This window comes from Rutidosis leptorrhynchoides, chromosome 9 (genome assembly GCF_046630445.1).
Source record: "Rutidosis leptorrhynchoides isolate AG116_Rl617_1_P2 chromosome 9, CSIRO_AGI_Rlap_v1, whole genome shotgun sequence".
Classification (NCBI taxonomy): Eukaryota; Viridiplantae; Streptophyta; class Magnoliopsida; order Asterales; family Asteraceae; genus Rutidosis; species Rutidosis leptorrhynchoides.
The window spans coordinates 34291206-34300413 of record NC_092341.1 but is presented as its reverse complement, the minus strand read 5'-3'; the positions used below and the strand labels follow the sequence as shown (position 1 = coordinate 34300413).

The 9208-nt window shown below is 32.3% G+C and overlaps 1 non-coding gene across 1 annotated transcript; it reads left to right on the top strand.

Annotated features, from left to right (window-relative positions):
• Positions 1-751: 751 nt before the first annotated feature.
• On the top strand, positions 752-858 carry LOC139869708 (small nucleolar RNA R71). Its single transcript, XR_011766292.1, has one exon. It is a non-coding gene; the product is annotated as a small nucleolar RNA R71 (small nucleolar RNA).
• Positions 859-9208: the final 8350 nt, after the last annotated feature.

The window sequence follows — 9208 nt, the reverse complement described above, 5'->3', positions numbered from 1 at the left end:
TAAACTCCCTAGCTTTCTTTCACCAATTAACCTTGCTAGGTTACTTACTTCTTGTTCCAAGTTTTGGATAGAAGCTTGTTGGCGTCTGAATGATTGCGAGTTTTGTTCATTAGTTTGTTTTTGAGATGCAACAAACTGTGCTTGGGATTCCATGAGCTTTGTCATCATTTCCTCCAGGTTTGGCTTTTTCTCGTCGATTTGTAGTGGCTTATTAAGAAAACCAGGTCTTTGCTAATTGCTAGTACCTTGTTGGTTATACGAGTTATTGTTGGGCCCATTTGGATTGTATGGAGTGTTGTAAGGTCGGTTGAAATTATTCCTTGGCGGTTGATAATTATTTTGATAATTATTTCCCGACCTTTGGTTCATGTAGGAAATATTCTCATGTTGTTCCATCGTTTGTTCAACACCGAAACAATCTTTCGTCAAATGTGGCCCCCCACACTGCTCACAACTGATTCGTATCGCGTGAATATCTTTAGTCATCTTTTCCATTCGTCTATCGATAGCATCTAACTTTGCGGAAATGGAATCAAAGTCATCGCTAGAATCAGCTCTAGCCGCTTTAGATGAACGAAAGATATATTTTTCCTGGTGCCACTCATGTGAGTGGGAGGTAGTGTTATCAATAATTTTGTGAGCTTCAGTTGCGGTTTTCTTCATAATGGAACCACCAGCTGCTGTGTCGATGTCTTTTCTTGTAGCAACGTCGCATCCTAGGTAGAATATTTGCACTATTTGATAAGTGTCTAAACCATGCTGAGGACATCCTCTCAACAACTTTCCGAATCTTGTCCATGCCTCATATAATGTTTCATTTGGCTTTTGTGTGAACGTAACAATTTCTCCTTGAAGTCTCACGGCTTTAGATGCCGGAAAGAATTGTTTAAGAAATTTCTCAACTAAAACATCCCATGTGTCAATCGCTCCTTCGGGTAACGATTGTAACCAATCTTTGGCTTTTCCCTTTAAAGTCCAGGGAAACAACATGAGCTAGATCTGTTCATCCTCAACTTCTCTGATTTTGAATAGAGTACAAATCCTATTAAAGGTTCGAAGATGTTTGTTTGGATCTTCTTTTGGCGTACCACTAAATTGGCATTGATTAGTTACCATGTGTAGGATTTGTCCTTTGATTTCATAATTTGGCGCATTAATGTCTGGTTGAGTAATGGCATGACCTTGGCCAGTGCGTGTGGCTCTCATTCGATCTACCATACTTAGAGGTTCCTGATTTTCCATGATTGAATTTGTTGAATCTGAATCACTAGAGGATTCTGATTTAATGGTTTCTTCCTCGACAATCTCTGGTTGAATGATTGGTGGTTCAGGAGGAAATATTAGTGGTTCAGGATCTCTGAATTATCCTTGAATATCCTCCGGGTTCTCAATTGTGAGGTCGGGTCCAAAAAATGGATTATCGGAAATTTGAATTGGAGTACTCGTTTGACTAGATGATGATTCTAAAGAAAAATCAATGGCAACAATATTGGCTAGATGTCTTGATCGGGTTACAGGTGGTGAACGTATGAAAAGTGGTGAACGTCTTGCTCGGTGCATTCACTACTTAACCTATTACAACTAAGAATAATCTAAAACTTATAAAACTAACTAATTTATTAATTTAAAAATTCTAAAAAAATTGATAACTAAAAAAAATATTTATCATATTTATTATTTAAACTAATTTTATATTTTATAAACTAATCTTATATTTTAATACTAATTATCCTAAAATATATAATTACTTAACTTAACAATTAAATAACCTAAATACTTATTATTAATTAAGTCAAAACCTAACTACTATTATTATTAATTAAAACACTAAATAAAACTTTAATTATTATTAATTAAAGTATGATGACAGCACATGAATTCATTAAACTAAAACTTGCTTGTCCCAATATCAATTTTTGACCATAAAACTTGCTCGTCATTCAATATTGTCCATCAAAATTTTTTTTTATTTTTTTTAAAAATATGGTAAAAATGATCGACAAGGAACTTGAACGAATTTAGCTACTAAACGACAAAATGATGTGTTCGTTCAGAGTGCTCATTTAACTAAAACATGTATAATTCGATGTGTTATGCTTATTTAACTAAACGACAAAATGAACAAAGTTAATTACATTAAAACATGTAATACAATTTCATATTATTTATAATTCGATGCTGCTGTGTAAATTATCTTTATTTTACTTTTATCTTATCTAACTTTTTTTTTGAAAGGCAGTAGACTTTTTATTATTATTATTAAAAACTCAACAAAGATACATGTTTTTTTTACATCGCAACATAGATTACTCAATCTAGCTATGACTAAATGTGTTAAGGTGACAAGATGTACTATGTAAAGACACAAAAAGTGTCCCCGGCAGCGGCGCCAAAAACTTGATGTGTTTTATGGGGTGTACGAAACGGTTATTATTTTTACACTAATTACTACGGGAAATCACCTAAATTAAACTAAAACACAAAAGGCAAGTATACCTATCGTATAGTAATATAGCTAGGGTAAAGTCCGAGAGGTCGATCCGTGGACATTTTTATCAGGTGTTCTTACTAGGTTTAACTAGGTAAATTAAGTAAATTAGGCTAGATTTAGTAATATATATAATTAATAGTAATTTTCGAGAGATTTACCGTTTAACGACCGGTTTGTCTCTTTGGCTTTTCTTTTTAATTCAAACAACAATATAGTAAATTTAAACTAGAATAAAGCAACAAAGTAAATAAAAATTACTGCGGTAAAAATAAAGTACTTTAACTAAACGAAATGAAAATACAATAAAAAGAGTATTATGCTTATTTAACTTCCGTAGTTACGATGTTTGACTTTTACTTTTTACTTGTTACCCTGGGTTAATTTTCCTTGCACCCGTAGAATATTTAATATGTCCACCTGGAGTTGTCCAGTGCAGTCCTATAATTACAAGCATCAAATGCGAGTGTCCTCGTCATTCTATCTTGTAACCACAGTTAAATATTCTAACTAATTACTATTTAGATGGTTTGACGCGGTTATCACGTATGTCAATAATTACACCAGTTGTCACTGAATGTAACCCACCTTAATTTTAACTAGTCTTTTAACCATTAATCAATTCACGTGTCCGTTTCAATGAATAATTTACCATATATGTAAATAACCCGTCTTCCGTGTCCGGTCAACGTATGTGGTTATTTATGCATATAGTAAATTATAAGTAGTGGTAATTTAACAAGTTGTCACTTAATTATTTTACCATACCCATTAATAGTTAAAACCCCAATCTCCTTTAAGGTCGTTCTTTATCTAAATATTAATCGTTGTACAAATTAAATCAACCCATTTTCTATTTTTAGTCAAACATAATAACTACTTGGGTTAAATAAGCATAATAACAAATTAGCTACTAAACATGGTAGAAAAATAAATAATACTTACAGAAAAGTTCTTAGCTTCCATTAATTCAACACGGTAGAAATCTTCAATTACAACACTCGTACAATATTGATTATAACACCCAGACTAATACTTAAAATTTAAACTTCGAAACAAACGAACGGAGTAAGAATAAAAATAGTACAGAGTAATATTTTTCTCTGCCTTCCATTCTCATTCCCCAAGGCTCATTTTATATACTCCGTAAAGTATCATGCCTTAATCATCATGCCCATTTTCCACTTAAATTGAGCCATTTCATATTTCTTTTTCATTCTTTAATCAAAAATAAAAACATGCAGACCCCTTTTTATCACATATTAAATTCCAATTGCATAAAGAGTGGAAGCCACTAAAGATTGGTATGCTGATGATAAACTTGCGAATGCCAGGTTGTCTGAAACTGGTCTTCATGTTTTGTTTTCTTGTACATATTGCTCTGTTACTTGTACCTTGTTGGGTATGTTTTAAAGAGTTAAAAAAAAATCTTGTACTTTGAGCTTTCAAGAACTTGTACACTTTCATTTAAGCATTAAGGTTTTGTACATCTTGGAACATCACTTGTACGTTGAGTGTTTTTAACCATTTTCTTCTTTAATCTTCATTATCGTACTCCATCTTCACTTTTATTTATTTATACAATTAAAATGGAAATATAATACAATTACATATGAAAATTTATTATTTAGGAGAGATATTGTGACTAAATATATGTTCATTTTGAGCAATATCAGAGACTTAGTTTAACACGTGAAATAATCATCCTTGGTCCACCATATTGATTAGCTAGAGGTGGAGAATGTTTTGTTTAGTGATTGTCGGCCAAAAAGAAAAAGTATCAATTTAGTAGTTTATAACAATAACACATTATTGCAGGCTGCAGGTTTGATTTTATAACTATTGTGTTGGTTTTCAAACGGTGATTTTTGGGTTGAAGTCGAGCAGGAAGTTGTAGCCGTTTTAAAGGTGACGGTTAGTGGTTTTTTGTGGAAACATTAACCGGTGACAGAAAGAAGCAGTAGCAGTCGAACAGGTAACAAAAGATATGTGGGTTTGTGTGGTTGTCGAGTAGAAGAAGTTAATAGTAGTAGTAAGAAGTTTAGCGGGTTTGGTCATGGTGGAAGTGGTGATGGTAATTGAGTGGTTTGGTTCTAAATCGTTTTACTTGCATAGTAATAGAGACGATTAGTAGTAGTCCTCAAGCTAGTTACGGTGTTGCGTTTAGTGGTGTGTAAGTGGGGATGCCAAACGAACCACAAAGCTCAAATTGGTGGTTTGATGTTGTCGTTTTCAGCGTGGAACAGAAACTAATGGAGGTAGTAAAGTTCGAGCACCAAGTGGTTGATGTTTTGGTGGTTTAGTCTTTGAACAAAACAGAAAAACAAGTAGGTTCTTACATGGTGATGGTGAGGTCGTACGTATATAATTAGCAGCAGGAGACCACGATGGAAATCAACATAGCAGCTGTAATTGAGTGTTGAGTGGTGATGGAGGAAGAAGGTGGTCGTGAGAGGTGAAGGTTGGTGTACGAGTGTGGTGGCCGGTGATGATATTAGTTGTAGGTTTTGACGATGAGACAAAGAAAACAACTAGTGATGAAAATGGTGGATGATGGTTCGGTGGAGAAGAAGAATAAGTTTGTTATGTGGTATATGGACTCAATTCAATATATATTATAATATAACTCATAATAGAGTAAGTGATAATAGAGTAAGTGAGATGTTTTTATCAAGTATGACCCGTGTGCATATGTTTTCATATATGAAATTCACAATTGGTGAAATGAATATAAAATGATAAAGAAGATAAGCGTGCAGTCTTTCGATCTACTATCTAATTATATTATAAAGCAAGTTGGAAAGGAATCAAACTTAAAAACAGTAACGCATTATATCACTTTTGTATGTATTACTTTTGCCTATTCAATCACGGATAACCAACTGAACATAAATATATATTATAATAACAAATATAGTACTATAATATGTCTTGTGAATTAAAAAGAAAGAAATAGGATAGCAGCAGGATCAGTTGGATCTTTCTGTCGACATGATAATTTCGGACTATCATTTCGTTTTCCGTTGTTAATCAATGGCGGATAAAAGTACTTAGAAAAATCCCAAATTTTTAGATTAACTATATTTATTTATTTTGGTCATTATGGTGTAAAATTTGGTCATTAATTTATTAAATAAAAACTACATCAACTGTCCCTCTTAATTCTGAGTAAAATATAAAAAGTGCTAAAACTTAACAAATAGTTCCTAAATACATTTTTTAATAAGCCTAAAATTTATAGAACTCATTTTCTGATCACCGTTTATTTTAAAATCATTTAAGTTCGAATTAAACTTCTCTAAATGATAATCGAAATGCCCAAAGAGCATTAAAATTATTAAATAATTATATATGATATACTCTCTCTCTATATATGTATAGATTTACTTTAATAACAATTTAATTATATCGTATATTATTATTTTTAGTTATTATAAATATATATACATATATTTATATTTATATTTATATTTATATGTATACACATTTATTTACAATTACTGTCCGTGAATCGTCGGAGATAGTTGAAGGGTAATTGCATATATGAAATAGTTCAAAATTTTTGAGACTCAACCTTACAGACTTTGCTTATCATGTTGGAATCATATAAAGATTAAGTTTAAATTTGGTCGGAAATTTTCGGGTCGTCACATAAGCTTACGCTTTTATGAATGTATGTTTTGTAGGATCAAGCAAACATCGAGAAGGTAAGGCGATAGCTAAGGACTAGTGGAGCATCGACGTAGGGTAAAGTGGTATGCAAGTTTCTTTTGGACTAAAGCTCTAGAACCGCTTGTGTGACGCTAGTTTGTTAAAAGTGTTTTTGGTAAATGTTTTGTAAGCTAAAAGTCGACATGAATGTTTATGTTAATATTATGTATTAGTCATTTGAATTTAAAATACTTAAAATAGCTGGAATGCTCAGGTACGTTGTAATGTTTGTGTAATGAATGATTTTTGGGGCAAGACTTATTGTCGGAGCTGCAGAATCAGATCCTGCTCTATTGCGAGTCGTGCAAGGACTTGGCGCGCCGCGCCATATTACGTAGTTTTAAGCCTGAATTTTGAACCTGTATTGAGCATCATGTGTGGTGTTAGCGCGCGTCGCGCCATATAACTGGGACAAATTTATGTTTAAAAAAAATTTCTTTTCGATTTTAGGGCGTCACAATTCAGTATTTCCTGCACAAATCAAAACATAGAATAACAGACTATTAGACACCGTTGAGTTTATAGCCAACTATGCAATCAGTTCGACGCATTAGAATGAGCGTCCTAGCGATTATGAAATATGGGTTTGTACGAATATGGAGCAATCTGTATGTCGATTGTGTAGTTTTGTGGGTAAACAACCTTTTGGATATTATTTGTGGTACACCCACAAACTCATTGTGTTTGACCCACCATTTACTTGGTAGTACACTAATGGTAATAAGTACCATTTAGTACACTTACAAAGGTAATAAGTACTATGTACTTTTGGTAGTACATGGTAATAAGTACTCTATTGTATCTATAAATAGGGAGTTAAACTCTTCTTGTAAGACACACAAAAACACAAGAAACACACATCAAATCATTGAGAAAATCATACACTAATAAGTGGTAAAATTGTGAGTATAGTTGTTCAAGTGGAACATTGCAAACCATAGAAGGAACTTAGGCTGTGAAACTAGAAAGCCTTCCTACTGGTGATCGCTTTCCTGACCGGTGATCTAAACGTCGATCCTACTCATTTTCGTTGCTCGTATTCGGTATGTCTCGAATTTATATTTATACAACATTTGTATCAGAGCTTGATGTTTATTTCCTGGTCAAATAATTACCTTTTCATCTCTTGTTATATTTGATGTGTTATATAATATAAATATGTTTTCCATATTTCAAGGTATATGCTAAATATTACGAGTATCAAATACATGCCTCTGTTATATGTATGATGTATGATTGCATATCCCTTTTATGTTGATGTTCATGTTAATAATAAATTTTCTTTTGTTATTATAAATAAAAGGACAACAATTAGATGAAATATTTTTTAAGTTGGATAATTATACCCTTTATAGTCACTGTCATGGTTGAATGATGAAAATGTTAAGTTGAATAATTGTACCTTTTATGGTCACTGTCATGGTTGAATGGTGGATACATTCTACTCATATACAACATTAATTTGTGCATAAATGAATCATTAGTTTTAAAAGAAAAAGGTAAATAATACACTTTTAATGAAATGCAACCTTTTAGGTATATGTTTACAATTTTTTAATATAGACTCTTTGACCTGAATGTATGAAAATGGATTCGTATGTTAGCTATTACGATTCATTTTTTTAACTAATATAATAGTATTAGAGATTGATAAGATAATTAGCATTATCATTGAGTACATAATTAATTGTTCTACATGTAGACAATTTTTTTTTATTAAAATAGTCATTATTATTATTTTTTTATTACCTTGTGGGCTTGCAACTAAAACGTCAACAAGCATATGTTTATGTTTTATATTGGAGTGATGCCTATTTGCCTACTTCAACATATTAATTTATGGTGATTAATTTTTGGAGTAGATATTAAATGTACATATTGCTAATGATATTTTTTTTTATGTTTTTCATAATATTTCAATTAAACATGCTTAAGATAATAATGATCACAATATCATGAATATCTTATACTACATACATCAATGTTTATGAGAACACTGATTTGAATTGATTTTTTTCTTACATTTTGTTGTACCAAAAAGTCGTGCCAATTCGGATTTATAGGAATTTATAATCTTGTATATATTATTGCGTTAGTGATAGTTTCATAATAGGTTTTATAGATGATAATTGGAAACATGATGACCTTTTTCTCTATAGCCTATGATAACCTATTATTAATAAGATAATATAGTTGCAAGACAATTGCATTTTTTTATGGATATAACTAATCTTGCATAAATGCCTTTTATATAGAATTTTGTGTTCGATCATGGCTTCCGCATCAAAAAACATTGTTGCTGAACTTAACAAGGGTGTTAAGTTGAATGGTGATAACTACGAAATATGGAGCATGAAACTCGAATATGTGTTGGAAGAGCAAGAGGCTCTTGTTTCTCTTACTCAATCAATGGAAGTAACTGAGGTGGGTGATACGGAACAACATAAAAAGGATGTTGAAGTGTACATCGCTTGGAAATGTAAGAACACCATTGCTCGCATTACGTTGCTGAGTAGCATGGATGATGACATCATGCGTGATTTTTGCAAGTATGAACTAGCAAAAGATATGTGGAAAGCATTGGCTGACAAGTTTGGTGCAACCTCGGTGACCAAACTAAGATCTCTCACTATCAAGTTTGACCAATATAAAAAGAAGTCTGATTATACCATGAAAAAGCATGTCAGATAAATGTCAAACATGATAAGTGAATTGAGAAACGCAGGTCATGTTCTTACTGATGAACAACAGGTTCAAGCTATGATCCGTTCCTTACCTCAAAGTTGGGAGCAAATGAAAATGCATCTCACACATAATGAGAACATCAAGACTTTTGAGGACTGTGCGCGCCATTTAGAGCTAGAAGAAGATCAGATTGAGGCCAGTAGGTCAATCACTGAGGTGAATATGGCGATAAGCTCTAAAAATGCTTTTGGGCATAAGCGCAAGTTTCATCACCATAAGGGTAAAGAAACTTATAAGTCCAATAAAAGGCCAAACACCAATCAT